This window comes from Manacus candei, unplaced genomic scaffold (genome assembly GCF_025592945.1).
Source record: "Manacus candei isolate 608988 ecotype Guabito, Panama unplaced genomic scaffold, ASM2559294v1 h1tg000090l, whole genome shotgun sequence".
Taxonomy (NCBI): Eukaryota; Metazoa; Chordata; class Aves; order Passeriformes; family Pipridae; genus Manacus; species Manacus candei.
Genome location: NW_026138138.1, coordinates 667,723 through 691,861, shown reverse-complemented (window position 1 = coordinate 691,861; position 24,139 = coordinate 667,723). Strand labels below are relative to the sequence as shown.

At 45.9% G+C, this 24,139-nt stretch overlaps 3 long non-coding RNA genes across 9 annotated transcripts; all 3 read right to left on the bottom strand.

The window, feature by feature from the left end:
• Positions 1-11,114: 11,114 nt before the first annotated feature.
• On the bottom strand, positions 11,115-13,008 carry LOC127460902 (uncharacterized). 3 transcript variants are annotated; one of them, XR_007899904.1, is made up of 5 exons: positions 12,234-13,008; positions 12,099-12,150; positions 11,680-11,995; positions 11,543-11,597; positions 11,117-11,466 (listed from the first exon to the last, which is right to left on the bottom strand). It is a non-coding gene; the product is annotated as an uncharacterized LOC127460902 (long non-coding RNA). The 3 variants fall into 3 exon arrangements; XR_007899905.1 differs by having other exon boundaries at positions 11,115-11,494; positions 12,099-13,008; XR_007899903.1 differs by having other exon boundaries at positions 12,099-13,008.
• An 89-nt stretch (positions 13,009-13,097) lies between these two features.
• Positions 13,098-15,879, bottom strand: LOC127460896 (uncharacterized). Of its 3 annotated transcripts, XR_007899897.1 has the most exons (12): positions 15,792-15,879; positions 15,406-15,600; positions 15,229-15,300; positions 15,066-15,139; positions 14,914-14,984; positions 14,651-14,728; positions 14,132-14,575; positions 13,866-13,928; positions 13,689-13,750; positions 13,546-13,595; positions 13,258-13,439; positions 13,098-13,175 (listed from the first exon to the last, which is right to left on the bottom strand). It is a non-coding gene; the product is annotated as an uncharacterized LOC127460896 (long non-coding RNA). The 3 variants fall into 3 exon arrangements; XR_007899896.1 differs by lacking the exon at positions 15,792-15,879 and having other exon boundaries at positions 14,914-14,981; positions 15,406-15,773; XR_007899895.1 differs by lacking the exons at positions 15,406-15,600; positions 15,792-15,879 and having other exon boundaries at positions 14,914-14,981; positions 15,090-15,139; positions 15,229-15,368.
• Positions 15,880-18,553: 2,674 nt separating this feature from the next.
• On the bottom strand, positions 18,554-23,932 carry LOC127460895 (uncharacterized). Of its 3 annotated transcripts, none has more exons than XR_007899891.1 (8): positions 23,698-23,932; positions 22,820-22,858; positions 22,201-22,274; positions 21,995-22,096; positions 21,124-21,521; positions 20,918-21,019; positions 19,893-20,088; positions 18,554-18,931 (listed from the first exon to the last, which is right to left on the bottom strand). It is a non-coding gene; the product is annotated as an uncharacterized LOC127460895 (long non-coding RNA). The 3 variants fall into 3 exon arrangements; XR_007899893.1 differs by having other exon boundaries at positions 22,205-22,274; XR_007899892.1 differs by lacking the exon at positions 22,201-22,274 and having other exon boundaries at positions 18,555-18,931; positions 23,698-23,931.
• Positions 23,933-24,139: the final 207 nt, after the last annotated feature.

The following is a 24,139-nucleotide window of genomic DNA, read 5'->3' as shown; positions in this document are numbered from 1 at the left end:
AATCAGGAGAGGAGCCTAAAAAATTAAAAAAAGGAGAAGAGCCTAAGAAATAAAATCAGGAGAAGAGCCTAAGAGAATTAAAATCAGGAGAAGAGCCTCAGAGAATTAAAATCAGGAAAGGAGCCTAAAAAAATTAAAAACAGGAGAAGAGTCTAAAAAAATTAGAATCAGGAGAAGAGTCTAAGAGAAATTAAAATCAGGAGAAGGGCCTAAGAGAATTAAAAACAGGAGAAGAGTCTAAGAGAAATAAAACCAGGAGAGGAGTTTAAAAAAAAAAAAAAACAGGAAAACAACCTAAGAGAAATTAAAATCAGGAGAGGAGCATAAAAAATTAGAAACAGGAGAAGAGCCTAAGAGAAATAAAATCAGAAGAAGAGTCTAAGAGAATTAAAAACAGGAGAAAAGCCTAAGAGAATTGAAATCAGGAGAGGAGCCTAAAAAAATTAAAATCAGGAGAGGAATATAAAAAATTAAAATGAGGAGAAGACCTTAAGAAATAAAATCAGGAGAAGAGCCTAAAAGAATTAAAATCAGGAGAAGAGTCTAAAAAAAATTAAAAACAGGAGAAGAGCCTAAGAGAGATAAAATCACGAGAAGAGCCTAAAAAAATTAAAAACAGGAGTGGAGCCTAAAAAAATTAAAATCAGGAGAAGAGCATAAAAAAATTAAAATCAGGAGAAGAGGCTAAAAAAATTGAAAACAGGAGAAGAGCCTGAAAGAATTAAAAAAAGGAGAGGAGCCTAAAAAAATTAAAATCAGGAGAAGAGCCCAAGAGAATTTAAATCAGGAGAAGACCCTAAGAAAAATTAATATCAGGAGAAGAGCCTAAGAAATAAAATCAGGAGAAGAGACTAAAAGAATTAAAATCAGGAGAAGGGCCTAAGAGAAATAAAACCAGGAGAAGAACGTAAAAAAGTTAAAAACAGGAGAGGAGGTTAAAAAATAAAATCAGGAGAAGACCCTAAGAAATAAAATCAGGAGAAGAGCCTAAGAGAATTAAAATCAGGAGATGAGCCAACAAAAATTACAAACAGGAAAAGAGCCTAAAAAAATAAAAATTAGGAGAAGAGCCGAAAAAAACTAAAAACAGGAGAAGACCCTAAGAGAAATAAAATCAGGAGAGGAGCCTAAAAAAATAAAAATCAGGAGAGGAGCCTAAAAAAATTAAAATCAGGAGAGGAGCCTAAAAAATTAAAATCAGAAGAAGACCCTAAGAAATAAAATCAGGAGAAGAGCCTAAAAAAATTAAAACCAGGAGAAGAGCCTAAAAAAAATTCAAAACAGGAGAAGAGCATAAAAAAATTAAAAACAGGGGAAGAGCCTAAGAGTACTAAAACCAGGAGAAGAGCCTAAAAAAATTAAAATGAGGAAAAGAACCTAAGAGAAAAGAAAATCAGGAGAGAAGTCTAAAAAAATTAAAACCAGGAGAAGAGCCTCAAAAAATAAAATCAGGAGAAGGGCCTAAGAGAATTAAAAACTGGAAAAGAGCCTAAGAGAATTAAAATCAGGAGAGGAGCCTAAAAAATTAAAAACAGGAGAAGAGCCTAAGAGAATTAAAATCAGGAGAAGAGTCTTAACAAATTAAAATCAGGAGAAGAGCCTAAAAAAATTAAAATCAGGAGAAGAGCCTAAAAAAATTCAAAACAGAAGAAGAGCCTATGGGAATTAAAATAAGGAGTGGAGCCTAAAAAAATGAAAATCAGGAGAAGAGTCTAAGAGAATTAAAATAAGGAGAGGAGTCTAAAAAAATTAAAATCAGGAGAAGAGCCTAAGAGAATTAAAATCAGGAGAAGACCGTAAGAAATAAAATCAGGAGAAGAGCCTAAAAAAATTAAAATCAAAAGAAGAGTCTTAAAAAAATTAAAATCAGAAGAGTCTAAGAGAATGAAAAACAGGAAAAAAGCCTAAGAGAAATAAAACCAGTAGAGGAGTCTAAAAAAATTAAAAGGAGGAGAAGAACCTAAGAGAAATCAAAATCAGGAGAGGAGCCTAAAAAAAATAAAAACAGGTAAAGAGCCTAAGAGAAATAAAATCAGGAGAAGAACCTAAAAAAGTTAAAATCAGAAGAAGAACCTAAAAGAAATTAAAATCAGGAGAAGAACCTAAAAAAGTTAAAATCAGGAGAAGAACCTAAAAGAAATTAAAATCAGGAGAAGAACCTAAAAGAAATTAAAATCAGGAGAAGGCCCTAAAAAACTTAAAAACAGGAAAAGAGTCTAAGAGAAATAAAATCAGGAGAAGAGTCTAAGAGAATTAAAATCAGGAGAGGAGTTTAAAAAAATTAAAATCAGGGGAGGAGTCTAAAAAAATTAAAATCAGGAGAGGAGCCTAAAAAATTAAAATCAGGAGAAGACCCTAAGAAATACAATCAGGAAAGAAGAGCCTAAGAAAATTAAAACCAGGAGAAGAGCCTAAAAAAAATTCAAAACAGGAGAAGAGCATAAGAGAAATTAAAAACAGGAGAAGAGCCTAAGAGTAATAAAACCAGGAGAGGAGCCTAAAAAAATTAAAATGAGGAAAAGAACCCAAGAGAAAAGAAAATCAGGAGAGAAGCCTAAAAAAATTAAAAACAGGAGAAGAGCCTAAAAAAAATAAAATCAGGAGAAGGGCCTAAGAGAATTAAAAACTGGAGAAGAGCCTAAGAGAATTGAAATCAGGAGAGGAGCCTAAAAAAATTAAAATCAAGAGAGGAGCATAAAAAATTAAAATCAGGAGAAGAGCCTAAAAAGATTGAAATCAGGAGAAGAGTCTAAAAAAATTCAAAACAGGAGAAGAGCCTATCAGAATTAAAATAAGGAGAGGAGCCTAAAAAAATTAAAATCAGGAGAAGAGTCTAAGAGAAATTAAAATAAGGAGAGAAGCCTAAAAAAATTAAAATCAGGAGGGGAGCCGAAAAAAAACTAAAATCAGGAGAAGACCCTAAGAAAAATTAATATCAGGAGAAGAGCCTAAGAAATAAAATCAGGAGAAGAGCCTAAGAGAATTAAAATCAGGAGAAGAGCCTAAAAAAATTAAAATCAAAAGAAAAGTCTTAAAAAAATTAAAATCAGAAGAGTCTAAAAGAATGAAAAACAGGAGAAGAGCCTAAGAGAAATAAAACCAGGAGAGGAGTCTAAAAAAATTAAAATGAGGAGACGAACCTAAGAGAAATCAAAATCAGGAGAGGAGCCTAAAAAAATTAAAATCAGGAGAGGAGCATAAAAAATTAAAATGAGGAGAAGACCCTAAGAAATAAAATCAGGAGAAGAGACTAAGAAAATTAAAAAAAGGAGAAGAGCCTAAAAAAAATTAAAAACAGGAGAAGAGCATAAAAAAACTAAAAACAGGAGAAGAGCCTAAAAAAAACTAAAAACAGAAGAGTCTAAAAAAATTAAAATCATGAAAAGAGCCTAAGAAAATTAAAACCAGGAGAAGAGCCTAAAAAAAATTAAAAACAGGAGAAGAGTCTAAGAGTAATAAACCCAGGAGAGGAGCCTAAAAAAAAAAAAATCAGGAGAAGAGTCTTAACAAATTAAAATCAGGAGAAGAGCCTAAAAAAATTCAAAACAGGAGAAGAGCCTATGGGAATAAAAATAAGGAGAGGAGCCTAAGAGAATTAAAATCAGGAGAAGAGCCTAAAAGAAATAAAACCAGGAGAGGAGTTTAAAAAAATTAAAATCAGGAGAGGAGTCTAAGGGAAATTAAAATCAGGAGAGGAGCATAAAAAATTAAAATCAGGAGAAGAGCCTAAAAAAAAATTAAAAACAGGAGAAGAGCCTAAGAGAAATAAAATCAGGAGAAGAGCCAAAAAAAATTAAAATCAGGAGAAGAGCCTAAAAAAATTAAAAACAGGAGAAGAGCCTAAGAGAAATAAAATCAGGAGAAGAGCCTAAGAGAATTAAAAACAGGAGAAGAGCCTAAAAGAAATAAAACCAGGAGAGGAGTTTAAAAAAATTAAAATCAGGAGAGGAGTCTAAGGGAAATTAAAATCAGGAGAGGAGCATAAAAAATTAAAATCAGGAGAAGAGCCTAAAAAAAAATTAAAAACAGGAGAAGAGCATAAAAAAATTAAAAACAGGAGTAGAGCCTAAAAAAATTAAAATCATTAAAAGAGCCTAAGAGAAATTAAAACAAGGAGAGGAGTCTAAGAGTAATAAAATCAGAAGAGCCTAAGAGAATTAAAATCAGGATAAGAGCCTAAGAGTAATAAAACCAGGAGAGGAGTCTAAGAGAATGAAAAACAGGAAAAGAACCTAAGAGAAATTAAAATCAGGAGCGAAGCCTAAAACAATTAAAAACAGGAGAAGAGCCTAAAAAAATTGAAATCAGGAGAGGAGCCTAAAAAAATTAAAATCAGGAGGAGAACCTAAAAAAATTAAAATCAGGTGAAGAGTCTTAACAAATTAAAATCAGGAGAAGAGCCTAAAAAAATTCAAATCAGGAGAAGAGCCAAAGGGAATTAAAATAAGGAGAGTAGTCTAAAAAATAAAAATCAGGAGAAGAGTCTAAGAGAAATTAAAGTAAGGAGAGGAGTCTAAAAAATTGAAATCAGGAGAGGAGCCTAAAAAAATTAAAATCAAGAGAAGAGTCTAAGAGAATTAAAATCAGGAGAAGACCCTAAGAAATAAACTCAGGAGAAGAGCCTAAGAGAATTAAAATCAGGAGAAGAGCCTAAAAAAATTAAAATCAGAAGAGCCTAAGAGAATGAAAAATAGGAGAAGAGCCTAAGAGAAATAAAATCAGGAGAAGAACCTAAAAGAAATTAAAATTAGGAGAAGACCCTAAAAAACTTAAAAACAGAAAAAGAGCCTAAGAGAAATAAAATCAGGAGAAGAGCCTAAGAGAATTAAAATCAGGAGAAGAGTCTAAGAGAATTAAAACGAGGAGAGGAGTTTAAAAAAATTAAAAACAGGAGAGGAGCCTAAAAAAATTAAAATCAGGAGAGGAGCATAAAAAATTAAAATGAGGAGAAGACCCTAAGAAATAAAATCAGGAAAGAAGAGCCTAAGAAAATTAAAACCAGGAGAAGAGCCTAAAAAAATTAAAAACAGGAGAAGAGCATAAAAAAATTAAAATCATGAAAAGAGCCTAAGAAAATTAAAACCAGGAGAGGGGCCTAAAAAAATTAAAAACAGGAAAAGAACCTAAGAGAAATTAAAATCAGGAGAGAAGCCTAAAAAAATTAAAAACAGGAGAAGAGCCTAAGAGAAATAAAATCAGGAGAAGGGCCTAAGAGAATTAAAAACTGGAGAAGAGCCTAAGACAATGGAAATCAGGAGAGGAGCCTAAAAAATTTAAAACCAGTAGAGGAGCCTAAAAAAAATAAAATCAGGAGAAGAGTCTTAACAAATTAAAATCAGGAGAAGAGCCTAAAAAAATTCAAAACGGGAGAAGAGCCTATCAGAATTAAAATAAGGAGAGGAGCCTAAAAAAACTAAAATCAGAAGAGCCTAAGAGAATTAAAATCAGGAGAAGAGCCTAAGAAAAATTAATATCAGGAGAAGAGCCTAAGAAATAAAATCAGGAGAAGAGTCTAAGAGAATTACAATCAGGAGAAGAGCCAAAAAAAATTAAAATCAGGAGACGAGCCTAAAAAAATTAAAATCAGAAGAGTCTAAGAGAATGAAAAACAGGAAAAGAGCCTAAGAGAAATAAAACCAGGAGAGGAGTCTAAAAAATTAAAATCAGGAGAAGAGCCTAAGAAAATTAAAATCAGGAGAGGAGCATAAAAAAATTAAAATCAGGAGAAGAGTCTTAACAGATTAAAATCAGGAGAAGAGCCTAAAAAAATTAAAATCAGGAGAAGAGCCTAAAAAAATTAAAAACAGGAGAAGAGCCTATGGGAATTAAAATAAGGAGAGGAGCTTAAAAAAATTAAAATCAGGAGAAGAGCCTAAGAGAATTAAAAGCAGGAGAAGAGCCTAGGAGAATTAATATCAGGAGAAGAGCCTAAAAAAAATTTAAAACAGGAGAAGTGCCCAAAAAAATAAAAATTTAGGAGAAGAGCATAAAAAAAAAGAAAAACAGGAGAAGAGCCTAAAAAAATTAAAATCAGGAGAGTCTAAGAGAATGAAAAACAGGAAAAGAGCCTAAGAGAAATAAAACCAGGAGAGGAGTCTAAAAAAATTAAAATGAGGAGAAGAACTTAAGAGAAATTAAAATCAGGAGAAGAGCCTAAAAAAAAAAAACAGGTAAAGAGTCTAAGAGAATTAAAAACAGGAGAAGAGTCTATGAGAAATAAAACCAGGACAGGAGTTTAAAAAAAATTTAAAAAAGGAGAGGAGCCTAAAAAAATTAAAATCGGGAGAGGAGGATAAAAAATTAAAATCAGGAGAAGAGTCTAAAAAGAATAAAAACAGGTAAAGAGTCTAAGAGAATTAAAAACAGGAGAAGAGCCTAAGAGAAATAAAACCAGGAGAGGAGCTCAAAAAAATTAAAAACAGGAGAAGAACCTAAGAGAAAATAAAATCAGGAGAGGAACCTAAAAAAACTAAAAACAGGAGAAGAGCCTACGAGAAATAAAATCAGGAGAAGAGCCTAAGATAATTAAAAAAGGAGAAGAGCCTAAGAGAATTAAAAACAGGAGAAGAGACTAAAAGAATTGAAATCAGGAGAGGAGGCTAAAAAAATTATAATCCGGAGAGGAGGATAAAAAATTAAAATGAGGAGAAGACCCTAAGAAATAAAATCAGGAGAAGAGCCTAAAGGAATTAAAATCAGGAGAAGACCCCAAGAAAAATTAATATCAGGAGAAGAGCCCAAAAATATTAAAATCAGGAGAAGAGGCTAAGAAAAATGAAAATCAGGAGAAGAACCGAGGAACAATTAAAATCAGAAGAGCCTAAAAAAATTAAAATCAGGAGAAGAGTCTAAGAGAAATTAAAATCAGGAGAAGAGCCTAAGAGAATTAAAAACAGGAGAAGAGCCTAAGAGAAATAATACTAGGAGAGGAGTCTAAAAAATTGAAATCAGGAGAGGAGGATAAAAAATTAAAATCAGGAGAAGAGCCTAAAAAAAATAAAATCAGGAGAAGAGGCTAAGAGAATTAAAATCAGGAGAGGAGCCTAAGAAAAATAAAATCAGGAGAGGAGCCTAAAAAAAATTCAAAACAGGAGAAGAGTCTAAGAGAATTAAAATAAGGAGAGGAGCCTAAAGAAATTAAAAACAGGAGAGGAGCCTTAAAAAATTAAAATCAGGAGAAGAGTCTAAGAGAATTAAAATCAGGAGAGGAGCCTAAAAAAATTAAAATCAGGAGAAGAGCCTAAGAAAATTAAAATCAGGAGAAGAGCCTAAGAGAATTAAAAGCAGGAGAAAAGCCTAGGAGAATTAAAATCAGGAGAAGAGCCTAAAAAATAAAAATCAGGAGAAGAGCATAAAAAAAAAGAAAAACAGGAGAAGAGTCTAAAAAAATTAAAAACAGGAGAAGACCCTAAGAGAAATAAAATCAGGAAAGGAGTCTAAAAAAAATTAAAAACAGGAGAAGAGCCTAAAAACATTAAAACGAGGAAAGGAGCCTAAGAGAAATAAAATCAGGAGAGGAGCCTAAGAGAAATAAAATCAGGAGAGGAGCCTAAAAAAATTAAGTCAGGAGAGGAGCCTAAAAAAATTAAAAACAGGACAAGAGCCTAAAAAAACTAAAAACAGGAGAAGAGCCTAAAAAATTAAAAACAGGAGAAGAGCCTAAGAGTAATTAAAATCAGGAGAGGATCCTAAAAAATTAAAAGCAGGAGAAGAGTCTAAGAGTAATAAAACCAGGAGAGGAGCTTAAAAAAATTAAAAACAGGAGAGGAGCCTAAAAATTTAAAATCAGGAGAAGAACATAAGAAATATAATCAGGAGAAGAGCCTAAGAGAATTGAAATCAGGAGAAGAGCCTAAGAAAATTAAAAACAGGAGAGGAGCCTAAAAAAATTAAAATCAGGAGAAGAGCCTAAGAGAAATAAAATCAGGAGAGGAACCTGAGAAGAGAGCAAGAGAATTAAAAGTAGGGGAAGGGAGCAAGAGAATTAAAAGTTGGAGAAGAGACTAAGACTTATAAGCAGGGGACGAGACTAAGTAAAATAAAAGCAGAAGAGACTAAGAGAATGAAAAGCAGGAGAAGTGACTAAGAGAATGAAAAGCAGGAGAAGTGACTAAGAGAATGAAAAGCAGGAGAAGTGACTAAGAGAATGAAAAGCAGGAGAAGTGACTAAGAGAATGAAAAGCAGGAGAAGTGACTAAGAGAATGAAAAGCAGAATAAGAGAAGCAAGAGAAATAAAAGCAGGATAAAAGAGTAAGAGAAATAAAAGCAGGAGAGCAAGAGAATTAAAAGGAGGAGAAGAGAGCAAGAGAATTAAAAGCATGACAAGTGACTAAGAGAAGAGATTAAGAGAAGTGACTAAGAGAAATGAAGGCAAGAGAAGAGAGATGAAGATGAGCAAGGGAAAGAAGGGAAGAGAAAAACAGAAAACACTACATGACAGAAAATAAAGACAGGAGCCAAAGAGGGGGAAAACCCCCAAAGAGGGGAAAAGTCCCCAAACCTTTATTGCAACTTTATTGAATGACTTGTTGTGACCTTGTGAAATACACAAGGCTAGTACAGAAGTTACAACACAGGTTAGTATCCAAGTTACAACACAGGACAGCATACAAGTTACAATACAGTTTACAACACAGGTTAGTATCCAAGTTACAACACAGGACAGCATACAAGTTACAATACAGTTTACAACACAGGTTAGTATCCAAGTTACAGCACTCCCTCAGGAACGTGGTTCCTGGGAAGGCTCAAAAATCAAAAAATCATCCTGCCTGGCAAAACCCGGGTCCCGGGATGGCCTGCACCCAAACTTGGGCGATGAACATCGCCTCGCAGACCAGCAGGGACCTAGGAAAAAATACCCCAGCCGGGGGGCAAAAAAAAAAAAAAATCCCCCAGTTGGGGTTTTTTTTTATTCTAAAGCTAAAATGGTGTAAAAAATCCTGAAAGAGAAACAGCACAAACAGCGGGTTAGAATACTACATTACAGGGACCCAGCCCCTCCATCCCCACACCTCCACCCCTCCCTTAAGCTGCAAGTCAGCCCTGAATATCGGCGTACGCTCAAAATGCTGCCTCGGGAACGGGGTTCCCGGGAAGCCTCAAAAATGAAAATATCATCCTGCCTGACAAAACCCAGGTCCCAAGTCGGCCTGTGCCCAAACATTGGCAATGAACATTGCCTCGCAGACCGACCGGGACCTAGGAAAAAAAACCCCAGCTGGGAGGAAAAAAAAAAATTCCCCAGCTTGGGCTTTTTTATTCTAAAGTTAAAATGGTGGAAAAAATCCTGAAAGAGAAACAAACACAAGGTTAGAGTACTACATTACACGCACCCAACCCCTCCATCACCACACCCTCACCCCTCCCTTGAGCCGCAAGCCAACCCTGAATATCGGTGCACACTCAAAATGCTGCCTTGGGAACACGCTGGTTCCTGGGAAGCCTCAAAAATGAAAAAGTTGGCCTGCCTGAAACCAGGTCCCGGGTCGGCCTGTGCCCAAACCTTGGTGATGAACATTGCCTCGCAGACCAGCTGGGACCTGGGAAAAAAACCCCAGAGGGGGGGGGGGGGGGAAAAAAATCCCCCGGCTGGGGTTTTTTTATTCTAAAGCTAAAATTATCTAACAACAACCTGAAAGAGAAACAACACAAACACAAGGTTAGAATACTACATTACACACATCCAACCCCTCCACCACTCCCTTAAGCCGCAAGCCAGCCCTGAATATCGGCGTACGCTCAAAATGCTGCCTTGGGAACGGGGTTCCCGGGAAGCCTCAAAAATCAAAAAATCATCCTGCCTGACAAAACCCAGGTCCCGGGTCGGCCTGTGCCCAAACATTGGCGATGAACATCGCCTTGCAGACTGGCTGGGACCTAGGAAAAAAAACCCCAGCAGGGGGGGGAAAAAAACCCACCCCGGTTGGGGTTTTTTTATTCTAAAGCTAAAATGGTGGAAAAAATCCTGAAAGAGAAACAAACACAAGGTTAGAATACTACATCACACACACCCATCCCCTGCATTGCCACACCTCCACCATACCCCAAAGCCGCAAGCCAACCCTGAATATCGGCACACGCTCAAAACGCTCCCTTGGGAACGTGGTTCCCGTGGAGCCTCAAAAAAAAACTCCAAAAAGAAACAAATTGCCAAGCCTGACAAAACACGCATGCCGCTCATGCCCGAGCACACCCCTCACAGCATTACAAGACAGTATCAATGACAGAATATCAAAAGTAAAACAAAGTAAGGTACAAAGCTATACAATTCCTAACTGATGCACAGCAATACAACACTATGACATTCACATACAGAGCAATACAATTGCAAATACAGAAGTATACCAGACAGAACATTACATGGCAATATAAGTGACACGACATAAAAACTGCTACAAACAAAGGCGCAATGATATACAATTCCTGACACACGAAACGCAACGCCGTGACGTTCAGATACGGACCGATACGACTACAACTATACAAGTGTATGATACAGAGTGGTACAAGGCAATACAAATGACAACATAAACGGCGGCTGGACTTTTCCTATTCTAGTTGTAAAATACAATAACTACGCCTAAGAAGCAACCTGCAACACTAAATAAACATATATGATGCTACACGATGCAGTCCAGAAGTCATTGGGCAGGGACTCCCGGTGGCTCTCAGAAGTTTCCATCGATGATCACTCGGACGATCTCTCCCCGGTCGCCGGAAGTTCCGGGAAAACCGATGCCGTCTTTCACCCCAGGAACCTGAGTCTCCTTTGGGTGGCTGTAAGACAAAAGGGAAGGGACTCTGAAGTGTGCCTTCTGTGACCTTGGATTTACCCCCAAACTGAGTCTATACATTTTATAAGCCCAAAGACCCCTGACAAATGCCCATACCATAGACACTGTTTGCTACTGTACCTAGCTGTGACTCTATACACCCAAGCAGGGCATCGCAAGACAATCCTGCTCACAGACTGTACAGCCGTAGGCTCAACTGTCTAAGGGAACTGACATGTTGATGTGAGACTGAGCAATATTCTATCTACCCACTGATCCACATAGCAGGGCAGAGCAGTTCCAGGTTGACCCCAAGTGAGACACCCCATACCTGTGATGACATACACCATGTGACACAATTAAGAGAAAAAGGACACAAACATGGAGGAGACAAAGGACGTGACACAGACCGGAACTGCTCTGCCCTGCACACGGGAATCCAATGATACAAAGTAAGCCCTTCATTTGAGGTGTCTAAATAACCTGCTACAGGACACCCATTGCACCATACTAATTGCAAAAATCCCTCCGGGCAATGCACATACTTGCCCCGACTCCCAGCCCCTCTCTGGGTCTTTGCCCTGCACTTATCTTTCTGAGAGCCGGGGCTGTGAATCCATCTTCAATGCACAGGAGGGGCACCTGGGCTGGTGCAGAGGTTCCTGTTGTCATGAGAGTACTCGAAGTCAACTGTGAAAAAGAAAACCATACACAATATCTGAGTAGTGTGGCACAGGGCTGGAACCCCAGTGATCCCCCTACTCACCATCACCGAGGCCCTGACCGGAGTCCAACACTGTGGCTGTCACCTTCCGGGATACCTGAGTGAGTGAGACACAAAATTCGAAGGCATCTCTAAAGCTGCAGTGGATTCCCGCTCCTCCTGCTGCCTCCCCAAATCACCTAGAAGGCTCCTCTCTCTTCAGTTGCTCCCAAGATCGCCCCTGCAAATGAAATGGGCAAATGCTCAAACACTGAGCTCTCAAACATTAGGGATGGCTCACAAGGAAAGTCAAAAACCTCTAAACCCCATCAGACTGCACGCCGAAGCGTTGCTGCACACTGTGAAGTGGACAGACGGTCGTTGCAAGACAACCCAGACATGGAGGCTTGTGCTGATGTACTGCCTCATACTGGCTATCTCGGGCTCCTTTAGCTTGACCTCTTATAGGATGGACCTCCGGCACCTTCAGCAGACGGGTAAAGGGTTGTGCATCGCCTAGAAAAAAAATTAAACAGTTACAACATATATGCAGAGATTGACCACATAGATGACATCCTAAAACTTAACTCCAAATTCGACTGGGGAGTAAAATTCTCACCTCGCTCGTCTCCCTGCTGAGCCGCTACACCTCGAGACCGATTGGGCTCCATCTGGAAAATAAAGAAAAAAAAGGCACAAGATAAAGGACTCCTATGGCTCAAACTGACATCCTTCATCCAACACCCAAGACAACCTTCTTCCCAGGCTGCTTCAACTCGTCTCGGTCTGGGGTACACTGTGTCCACTTATCTGAAAAGAAAAAAAAAAAACAAACAAACAAAGGGTTAATCAGGTCACCCACATGGTCACTGAGACCTTAACCACTTCAAAGAACTCATTTCCACTGAGCGAGTGAGAACTCTGACCGCAGCATACAAGAATACAAGTGACAACCCAGCTTCAAGGCCCTGCTATCCAAGTACCATCAGCTCCACAACACTCAGCTATAATGATTGCACACGAGTTATGGACACCTGCTCCATCCAGCAGGACAGTACAGCCATTGGCTCGACTGACTAAGGCAACTGACATGTTGATGTGGGACCCTGAGCAATATTCCATCTACCCACTGATCCACGTAGCAGGGCAGAGCAGTTCCAGGTTGACCCCAAGTGAGACACCCCATACCTGTGATGACACACACCATGTGACACAATTAAGAGACGAAGGACACAAACATGGAGGAGACAAAGGACGTGACACAGACCGGAACTGCTCTGCCCTGCACATGGGAATCCAATGATACAAAGTAAGCCCTTCCTTTGAGGTCTCTAAATAACCTGCTACAGGACACCCATTGCACCATACTAATTGCAAAAATCCCTCCAGGCGATGCACATACTTGCACCGACTCCCAGCCCCTCTCTGGGTCTTTGCCCTGCACTTATCTTTCCGAGAGCCGGGGATGTGAATCCATCTTTGATGCAGAGGAGGGGCACCTGGGTTGGCTCAGAGGTTCCTGTCATCCGGAGAGTACTTGGAGTCAACTCTAAGAAAGAAAAGCAGACACCATATCTGAGTGGTGTGGTACATGGCCCCAGCCCCGACAATTCCTCTACTCACTGGCACCGAGGCAGGTCCTCATGTCACTGGCTCTGACCAGACTTGGACAATGTGCTGTCATCTTCTGGGATACCTGAGCGAGAGAGAGAAACAATTAGAGGGCATTTCTAAAGCTGCAGTGGATCCCCGCTCCTCCTGCTGCCTCCCTGACTCACCTCCAATGCTCATCTGCTCCCAAAGGTTACCCAGATGGCACCTGCAATCAGAAAAGCTCAGTGCTTCATTGCTGATCCTTTTAATACTCAGAGATTACCTACAAGGACAGCTCCAGGGGACCAAACCGTGTCCATCTCCTCATTGTGAGTTGGCTTCGGCCCTGTCAGGCTGTCTACATCTCCTGCAAAAAAACCCCCAGAGGCAAATGTGAGTACTGAGATACTGCCCAAGAGTTTGCTGCCCCCATGGCAGTTTCTGTCTGACACCCCTTGCCCGTGACCTCTTACAGGCAGGGTCCCCATCACGTTGGACTGTACGTCAGAAGTCGGTGCACTGCCTGGAAAACAAAAAAACAAGTATGTACACAGATTCACCACAAGTACACCGCCTGCAAAAAAGCATCTAATTTTGTCCTGCAGTCCCTGCTCACCTTCCTCACCAGGCTCACCTTCCCTCTAGTGCCTATCGTCTGCTGGGCCAGTGGCTCTGCATCTTGAAAAAAAAAAAAAAAAAAAAAAAAAAAACTAAACCACCAAACCATCCAAATGATCAAGTAAACCTAGGGCCAAAAGTCATGTCTTGGCTCTGACCTCACATGAGAACCCACCTTCTGACTCTGCTCCTCCAGCCTCTTCTGTTTATCTCTGCTTTACATCCAGCCCCTCTGACGCTGCATAGAAATGAGTTACCAAAGTCAGTCATATAGATGGAGGGACCTTAACTGCTGTGCAATTCTAATTTCTCCTTAGACAAGCCATCTGGGGTCCAAACACAGCCTGCACAAACAAATACTGACCTAACTTTAAGGTCCTGCCCTCAGTGGCTAAGCCTATCCACAGGTTAACTGGAAAGTCTCCTTTCTACTCCACCTACCCCCAAGTCTGCACTGCAGGGTAGAGCAGTTCCAGGTCCAACACAAACTCCAAGGACACATTTCCCGACAAGTGCTCTGGTGCAACGAGGAGAGAGAACTCTGAGAAAGGACACCGTGATTGTGAATTTTAAGACACAAAACACAGACTGAACAAAGGACACGACACAGACCTGAACACCTCTGCCCTGCACATTCTACTCCAGTGATGAAAAGTAAACTGCTCCTCCTATGTGTGCCAAGGGCCTCTTAGGGCAGACCCTTTCCCCTGTGCTCATTTGAAAATCCCTCCCTCCTAACCATAAAACTGGACCCAGTTCTCATCCCCTCTCCAGGTGCTAGTCCTCCACTTATCTTTCCCACAGCTGGGGATGTGAATCCATCTTCCATGTAAAGGAAGGACACCTGGCTGGCTCAGAGGGTCCTGTGATCCCTGACTCAGTCAGCTACGAGAAAGAAAACTGGAATTGAGACAAGAGTTCAGCAGCACGTGGGAGATAACCCTGCAATTGGCTACTCACCATCCCCTGAGCTGAGAGGTTCTCGGGCCACTGGCTCCGACCCCAGTCGGAGGCTGCTGCCGTCACCGTGTGCCGTACCTAGGGGAGTGAGAAAATAAGTCACGTGGTGTGTTTGAAAGTAAGGGAGACCCCAGCACCTCCTCACTACCTCCCTGACTCAACCTCAATGCTCCTCCATTGCCAAACACAGGCTGGATGGCACCTGTAACTGGAAAAGGTCCAGCCTTAATTGATGACCCTCGTAGTATTAGGAGATTACTCACAAGGACAGCTGAAGACCATCAAACCTAACTGACAGGTGGCTGCGGCCCTCTGAGGCTGCACACATTCTCTGCTAAGTAAAAAAGCCAAAGGCAAATGTACACACTGAGATACTGCCTGAAAGGATGGCTTTCCTGGGGTAGCTCCTACCTACCTCTCCTCCACAGTGACCTCTTACCAGCAGGGGCCCTGAAGCACTGGACTGTCTGTTAGAAGGTGGCAGAACCCCTGGAAAACACAACAAACAAAGCATGTGCACAGATTCACCACAACACCTGTAAAAGACCATTTACTTCTGTCCTGGAGTCAATGCTCACCTTGCTCACCCGGACTCACCCAGATCACCTCCCCTCCGGTGCCTAGAGCCTCCTGGGGCCAGGGCTCTGGATCTGAAAACAAAGAAAAAACAAACCCAAACAACAAAATCCTTAACACAGCGAGTAAACGTGGAGCCAAAAGCCACATCTTTGTGCTGATGTCAGGTGATGACCCACCTTCTTGCTCTGCTCCTCTGGCCTCTGTTCTGTTCAACTCTGCTTTACATCCTGTTCCCCTGAGACGGTAAAGAAACCCTAACCAAAGTCACCCAGACAGATGGGGAGAGCTGAAAGAGTCTCCCTTCTCTTCAGGCAAACCACCCAGGGTCACTGCCTGCAGCCAAAGACTGCAGCTGTAATCGCGCAGAATATCTGGGTGAACGAGAGGAAAACTTAAGTGGCACATCTGAAAACTCAGTGGATGCCTTCACAGGCATTTAGGGGGCTCCTGGACACTGCTTTCTACCCATACTACCTTCAAAACACCCCTGGCAATTCCTAAGCTGACACCCAAGCCCTTGCTCCATCTCTGGGCTGTAACCCCCCACTGACTACTTGCAAACCTAGGTGTCTGTAGCCATCCTCAACACAGAGCAGCTTCACCTCAGGATGGGATAACACTTGTGGAAAAATACCAAGCTGCAGTTGAAATGATCAGGAGATCTCAAAAGACACAAGGCTCCTAAGGAAAAGAAAACAAGATAACAAATTACAAAAGTACCTTACCGACACAGCACACAAAATTATTAAATTTAAAAACCTTGCATTTGAGTGTAATCCTCTTCATTGCCATATATAGCTCTGCTATATATTTTAAGACTTTACTGTCTGAAAAGCATAAAGCTTTTATCATGCACATCTGACCTCCCACAGACAGCTCCTTTCCGCTTTCAGGATAAAATTATTTTCATGGAATGACTCAATAGGAAGTGCCCAGGAACCCCAGATTGTTCTTTCCAGAACAGAAAATAAACAGAGGAAAGGAGCTTTGCACAAGTGTAACATACTCCAGAACAGACCTGATTTTAGTTTTACTCTTTGTGTTCAAATATTCCATAGAAAAGCTTCAGCAGGAGAGCTGGCACATTCCCAAGAGTATCCTGAAAGTCCCTTTCACAAGGGGCATAGGAAAATCGCAGTTGTATGAGTCCCTTGTGCCTGCAGATGCCTGGGGATCCTCTCCATCCACCTTGTGCTCTCCCAATAGCAGAAAGGGTACTGAGACAGGAGAAAGGAAACCTTTAGCATAAAGCTGGGGAGGAATCTAAAGCTTCCTTTCCTGGGGAGCATTGTGAAGTCTGCAGATGAGAAAGGGAAAATTTGCATCTCCTTTGGTACAGGTGTCAACAGAGGCTAAAACATTTTGCCTTTTTCAGACAACTGTGCCCTTTTTGGCTCCCTGGCAGCTCCAATGGCACTAGAACCCCCTTCCTGCACACCCATGGGTGTCACACTCAGGCACCCACACACCTTTTCTCCAGCCCACACGTGGCAAACATTTCCTCACCCTGGACATCCCAAGGGGAGTATTTTTGCTAGAGAGCACAGCAACTCACCTGTCCTTGCAAACTGCCTCCCTGCAAAAAAGGAATCATTTTTCCTGGACACTTCCCCCACAGTCAAGGTCTTTTCAAACTGTGCCGAGACCCCACCAAAGATGGCGGCCGTGGCCCAGAAGTCCGCCCCGAGGCCACACTCAAGATGGCGCCACCAGGACCGGAACTTAGCCAAGGCCACACTTAAGATGGCGGCCTCCAAACCTGGAGGTTTGGAGGCCAAAACCTCCACCAAACCTGCTCAGGGTCCCTCCCAGCTTCTGCCTGTCCTTGCATTTAAAGGCATAGGCACATTCTATCTTCCAACAGCAAACCCCAGCTCCTCACTGGGAGTATAAGCCCTGCTCTTACCTGGACAGACTGCCGGGCTCACCACAGCTGTGGGTCATGGAGCAGCTTCCCAAGGCTGTTCTCTCTCCCAGCAGGAAGCACAACTCGCCTCCACACCAGGGGAAACCACGAGCGAGGCTGCAAATGGACACAGAACGAGCAAAAAGCATTAACGCAGCACAAAAAAACCAAGTTAAAGCAGTCTTTGCCTCATAACCCTGCACGGGGAAAGGGTTTGGAATTTCAAAGCAAAACCTGAGACACCCAGAGAGCACAGGCCCCACAGCCATGCCACGGCTCTCCCCGGGGTTACCCGGCAGGTAACGGACTTACCCGGCCCCCGCTGCCCAGCACAACGCGCACCTAAACGCCCCCCAGCTCCCCCGGTCCATAAACCCAGCGGACAAGGCGCTCTCACCTCCGCAGCCCGGGCAGCAGCTGGGCCACACCCTCAGCCCTCACACGCAACCGCCCCCACCTGCCCCGCCGACCCTTCTATACCGCGGGCCAGCAGCGCTGCCCAATCAGCACTCGAGCGCCTCCGCCCAATCCCAGCCCGCCTGGCCCTGCGGCCCCCCCCGCCCGCTCAGCCCGACCCCGCCCCTCCGCGCGGCCCCGCTCCCCGTTCCCTCAGCGCTCCTCCCGCCGCAGCCCCGGCAGGCGCTGCTGGGGCCGGGGAAGGGCGGGTGGGAGCTCCGCGGTCACGACCCGGCCGGGAGCTCTCCCGGGACAAGGGGAGCGAGGCGGGCAGCGGGGACGGCGGGGTTCTTGGGGGCGGGCAGGGCGGGGCCGGGCGGCGGGGCCGGCGCGAGCCGGGGGGCGGGCCTGGGCGAGTCTAGGGGCGGGGCCGGCGCGATCCCGCGGCGCTTCGCTCTGGGCTCTGGGGCTGTTCCGGGCTGGTTTTGGGGCACTGCGCACACGCTGCCCTGGTCACAGCCCCGCCCCAGCTCGCTGCACTCCCCGCACCCCTTGCTCAGCTCCGCGGGGATTTGTGCCTCCCGTGAAGGTGGCAAATGTCTGCAAAGCCAGTCGGGAAGCCAGAGAGCTGCAGCCCCCGGGCCCCGCCGCGGCTTCCCCGCCCTCACCCGGCACCTCCCGCACGTCCCGCCCCGCAGCGCCGCTCCCGCTGCCGCCCTCGACCCCAAGGAACGAACCCCGTGCCCCCAGCACAGGCCGGTCCCTCCCCGGCAGCCTCGGCAGCGCCGGGAGCGGCCGCAGCCCCCAAGGACGGGCGGGGCGCGCCGGGAGGGGCCGCGCGGGGCGGGGGCGGGGCCCGCGGCTGCGACCCCGCGGGGAAGGGACCCCCGGGCCGGCCCCGTCCGGCCCCGCCGCTGGCCCTGCTCGGCCACCGCCTCTCGCCCACAGTTTTAACGTTAGAGAGCCAAGTTTAATCCAGAGCGCTGCAAGCTCCCAAGTGCAGGGCATTTCCATAGACTTGTTATTTTTCTCTTTTTAATGACCACATGGCTAAAGTCAGGGAAATACAATCAGCACTCCTTAAACACCATCACTTCTACATCCACCTGCGATCAGGGGCCGATGGGCAGCATCCTGGCCTGGACGGGCTGCAGGGATGGTGTGAAGGCCACTCTGCCCCAGGTTTGAAGGACTCTAGCCATGATCCCCGGCCCGTGGACAGAAAGCCCAGAGCCAACGGGAACTCCAGCCAGCTGCAGGCAGATGTTACTCTGTCCCAGTTTGCCAGGGGTGGGCACGAAGGTGCCCTTCCCCGTTCGGAAGTGGAAGTCGTCCCCTGTGCAGAGCCCGCTCTGATCCTCGGCCTCGTGGGAGCCAATTCCCTTGTCCCAGCCCACTTCCTGCAGAGAAGAAAGGGAAAGATTGCACATAAGGGAGACATTCTTCCCTGGGAGGGTGGGCACAGAGAAGTTGTGGCTGCCCCATCCCTGGAAGTGGCCAAGGCCAGGCTGGATGTCTATTAGAAGGTGTCCCTGCCTGTGGCAGGGGGTGGAAGCAGATGATCCCTGAGATCCTTTCCAACCCAAACCACTCCAGGATCCCAGGATGATTCCATGCTCTCTCTCTGCATTTATTTGGCATCATTTCCTCTCAAAAACAACATCTGCGATTTAGTTGATTGCTAAAGCCATCATTTTAAAAGAAGGGGTTTCTTTTTTTTTTTTTCTCTTTTATTTCATTTTCATTTTATTTCCTTTTTAGTTTTTTTGCCTTTTTTTTTTTAATTTTTCCTTTCTTTTTCATATTTCCTTCTTTATTTCGTTTATTTTTTTATTCTCTTTATTTTTCATTTCCTCTCCCAGTGCTCCCCAGTAACACCCAGTGCTCCCCAACAACCCTCAGTAACACCCAGTGCTCCCCAGTACACCCCAGTAACACCCAGTGCTCCTCAACGACCCCCAGTAACACCCAGTGCTCCCCAACAACCCCCAGTAACACCCAGTGCTCCCCAAAAATTGACCCAAAACCGACCCAAATCACCCCAAAAGCTGACCCAAAACTGACCCCAAAACCTGACCCCAATCATCCCAAAAGCTGACCCAAAACTGACCCCAATCATCCCAAAAGCTGACCCAAATCACCCCAAACTGACCCCAAAAACTGACCCAAATCACCCCAAACTGACCCCAAAAACTGACCCAAATCATCCCCAAAACTGACCCAAAACTCTGCATTTATTTGGCATCATTTCCTCTCATAAACAACATCTGCGATTTAGTTGATTGCTAAAGCCATCATTTTAAAATCATCCCAGGAATCCAAAGGGACTGGAAAACACACAGAAATCATTCCTGCACCCACCAAATCATTAGGAATTGGAACCCGATTCCCTCATCTCTCTCCTTGTTCTTCTTGGCTGGAAAACCTGATGATCCCCACTGGCTATTTTTAGGCTGCTTTTCTTCCACAGCTCCTTTCCTCCCGGCTGAAACCTCCTGGCATATTCAGGGCTTCTCTGGAGGGAAGCCCCTCTGAAGTATTTCCTCTCGTGGCAATTCTGCGGGATGAAGAAGTAAAAAAAGCACATCAAGAGCTCCTTCTACCCCCTTCCCTCGCAAACACCCTCCCAGTTTGTCCTTGGCAGCTCCATCCCCCCGGCAGCCGCACCCGACGCTTCGGCTCCGCTGGGAAAGGGACAGCAAGTGCAGAAGCAAGTTCAGTGCTGGGCAGGGGCTCCCTGGGGAACGGCACTTCAGTGCTTTAGTCCGTGGCCTTTCCTGCTGCCCTCCCTCCTGGAGGCAGAGGATGACCCGTCCCTTGTTTCTCCCACGCTGGCAGACCCAGGTCCTGCTCCTTTGGCCCCACTTTTCTTAGCAGACCCGGCATCATTTCCCAGGGTCCCCAGGAAACTTCTGCACTCGACCCATTGCTAAGTGCAGAGCACAGGGCGAGGGAAGGACAAATTTCTCGGCACCCAACCCCTAAAATTTTCCTTCTCCGCAGCACGCTCCCGTTCCCGCTGTCTCTGGAGGTGCCCGCACGAGTCCTCCTTCTCCCAGCACCTAAGAGAATGTCCTTTTCACCCAGGTCCCGCTTACCGTCGTCCAACAAAACACGCTGACAACATTTTTCACGATGCCAGTGGAGAGATATTAGAGCACACTGCACAGGGAAGCTGAGCCTGCCCCATCCCTGCAAGTGTTCCAGGCCAGGCTGGACGGGACTCGCAGCAACCGGGGACAGTGGAAGGTGTCCCTGCCCACGGAAGACAGGCTGGCCTTTGAAGGTCCCCTTCAAACCAAACCGCTCTGGGATTCCCCTCCAAAATCACTCCCAAAGAGACACAGCAATCAAAGCAGAGGGACTGCACTCCCAGCTTTTCTTACCTGCAGGCACACACACCACAGCACGTTGGACAGAAAAGCCACAGGGTTAGTCCTGCCAGAGGCGTCCGGCACACCCACGGTGACCGAAGGGAAAGAGGGAGCCTGGGAACACGGAGTAAAAGACACCTTAATTAGGACTACACTGAGCCATAGCCAGGTCATTCCCACAGACAGCTTCACCGTCCAGTCGTCCAAAAAGCACTCACCGAGGCCTCAGGTAGGACGGTTCCTGACGCTGACCAGGTGAATACCTCCCTGGAAGCCCGCTCTGCTCCTGCCAGGCACTGGGGCTCACCCAGAGGGGCTCTGCCAAGCATCCAAGGGAAATTAAAATTACAGCCTGGGCAAAGGCGCTTCCCGCAGGACCGCTCCTGGCCAAGGCCACCGGTCCGTGCAAGTCAGACCACTGACCACCCAGGGCTGGGGATTTTCAGGGGCACGCTTCCAGCTTTTATTCTCCAGAAACTCCAGTTCTTTCTGGCACCGCTGGCCAGAAAGTCTTCCCCTGTTGGAAGAGGTCACTTTAGTCTTTCGAGGGGCCAGATTGCCAAAGCCCGGCCAGTCCGTTCCCACGAGGAAAGGTAGCTTTGTCTTGTACAAGATACTGGGGGAGGGGGGGAGACACAAAAGTTTAATTTAAAAGAACTGCCTAGAATAGAAAGCAATTCAAACATAAGGCAGACAAGACTCGTGCAAAACTGAATTACATTGGACTTCAAAGGAGAATTATTTCCCTCTGCACCTCAGAGACCCCCAATTTTCACCCAGGTCCCGCTTACCATCGTCACACAAAACGTGCTGACAAAATTTTTCACGATGCCAGTGGAGAGATATCAGAGCACACCGCACAGGGAACCCGAGGCTGCCCCTGGATCCCTGCAAGTGTTCCAGGCCAGGCTGGATGGGACTTGGAGCATCCAACCGGGGATGAGAGGGGAAGGTGTCCCTGCCCACGGAAGACAGGCTGGCCTTTGAAGGTCCCCTTCAAACCAAACCGCTCTGGGATTCCCCTCCAAAATCACTCCCAAAGAGACACAGCAATCAAAGCAGAGGGACTGCACTCCCAGCTTTTCTTACCTGCAGGCACACACACCACAGCACGTTGGACAGAAAAGCCACAGGGTTAGTCCTGCCAGAGGCGTCCGGCACACCCACGGCGACCGAAGGGAAAGAGGGAGCCTGGGAACACGGAGTAAAAGACACCTTAATTAGGACTACACTGAGCCATAGCCAGGTCATTCCCACAGACGGCTTCACCGTCCAGTCACACAAAAAGCACTGACCTACCAGGGCCTCAGTTAGGATGGCTCCTGACGCTGACACCTCCGTTTGCCCCGGGGGGTCAAGAATAACATGCCTGGGAAGAAGTCACCCCCAACAACAAAAAGGGAAAATTAGTGAAGCACGGGGTCCTCTTCTGACTAGATTGCCACCAGCATTCCGTAGCAAATGCCACGACTATTCTGTTACAGACGAGAAAACCCTGTTCTCCCAAACAAACAGCGAGGAGATTTATGGGCACGCCTGAAAATTTCCTGTGAGGAACTTTTTGTAACTAAGGAGCAGGTGCTATCTTGAGTTGAAGGCATCAATTTGACAGACACTTAGGACAGCAAACTCTTCAGCAGAGCAATTAACTGCTGCCTATTTGAACAGCAGGGGAGAGAAAATGACAGTCGAAGGGAAGACAAGAAAAGCAGAACTGGAATCAGCAGACTTTTCTTCCATCTCTCCCGAGAAAGTCTAGTTTGTCTGTTCTAATAATTCTATGCCCTTTTCTACATGAAACTTACACCAAGGCTGAAAAAAACAACTAGAAAACAGGGAGAGAAGCTTTTTAGAATTTCACGTGATTTTCCCAAACCGATGCCAGAAAAGCAGAACTCGGTAGAATGTACTCACCTCGAGGCCTTTGGTCTTTTCTTCCATAAGCTTCGTCACCTGATTGAAAAAGCAGAGTAGACTCGGTATTTAGGCTCACAACAGGAAAACCTTCCCTTCGTTTCCTAAAAGAAACTACATTAATCTGCACAGCTGCAGGCGTGTCTCCAGATGTTAAAGCCTTTCAGCTTTTCAGAGGGTGAGAATGCCCTGCTAAGGAAGGCTGAAAAATGCTCGGGGCCTGCACAGGTCAAAGAGCCCCTTGATTTTGTCTGTGTTCCAGTCCCTGGCTAAAGAAAGGGTAGAAGAAGCGCAGTTGTTCCTTGCCTCTTCCCTAAGAGGTTTGGCCAGGTGCTGGGCCAGCCCGGGCACTCCGGGGGAAGGCCGGCAGTGCCCAAGCAGCGCCGCTTTGCCAGGGGCGTCGCTTGCAAGAGCGCCGCCGAGCGCCGGGCCCTGCCTCACAGTCGCCGCCTGGCGGACACGGCCGGGAGCGGCACTGCAGCCGCGCGCGGCGCTGCAGCCGCGCGCCCCCCCCCCCCCTTGGCGAGACCCGCGGCGCCTTTCGCGCGTACGGGCCTTTCTTCCCTAAAACCTGCCCTTGCCTAGAAAAAGCTGAGCAATTCACAGAGTTGCTGTTTCCAGCCCAGCTTCCCAAAGGATTTCTCTCTCCCGGCAGCACAGACAGGGTCCCCGAGGCAGCGGAGACCCTCCCCGCGGGGGGGTGTGGTGCGTGTGCAATGCCAGGGCACATCCGAACCCTCCCCTGCGGCGGCACGCAGGTGCAAGTTTCTCCGCAGAGGCGAGCAACTTGCCTGTCGCTTCCCCGGCCTGCAGTCCCCGATGGCCGCGGGGCAGGCAGAAGAGCGGCCGCGCCCCCCCCTCCGACGCGCCCAGCTTACCCCGGGGCCGATCTCCGTCGGATCTGCCGGCGTGGGTCGCTTCCGGGGAGGGGAAGGCGGCGGCGCAGCCCCGATAGCATCTCCAGGGCACGGCGGGAGCGGGGGCGGGAGCGGGAGCGGGGGCGGGGGCGGGAGCGGGAGCGGGAGCGGGAGCGGGAGCGGGAGCGGGAGCGGGAGCGGAGCGGAGCGGAGCGGGACGAGCGGGCGGCGCGGCGCGGCGCGGCGTGGGCGCGTGGGGTCCTGAGACGGGGGCTGCCCTCGCCAGTGCCTGCCGCCGCCCACGAACCTGCCGCCCGCGCCCGGCGCCGCCGAGCGCCCTGCCCTGTCCCCGCAGCGGGAAGCGGCGCGGCGAGACGGCGCTGCGGGCGCGGGGCGGGGGTCCGGGTCGCGGCGGAGGTCAGGCAACCTCTCTGAGGCGAGGGGGCCTCTCGCCGCCATCTTT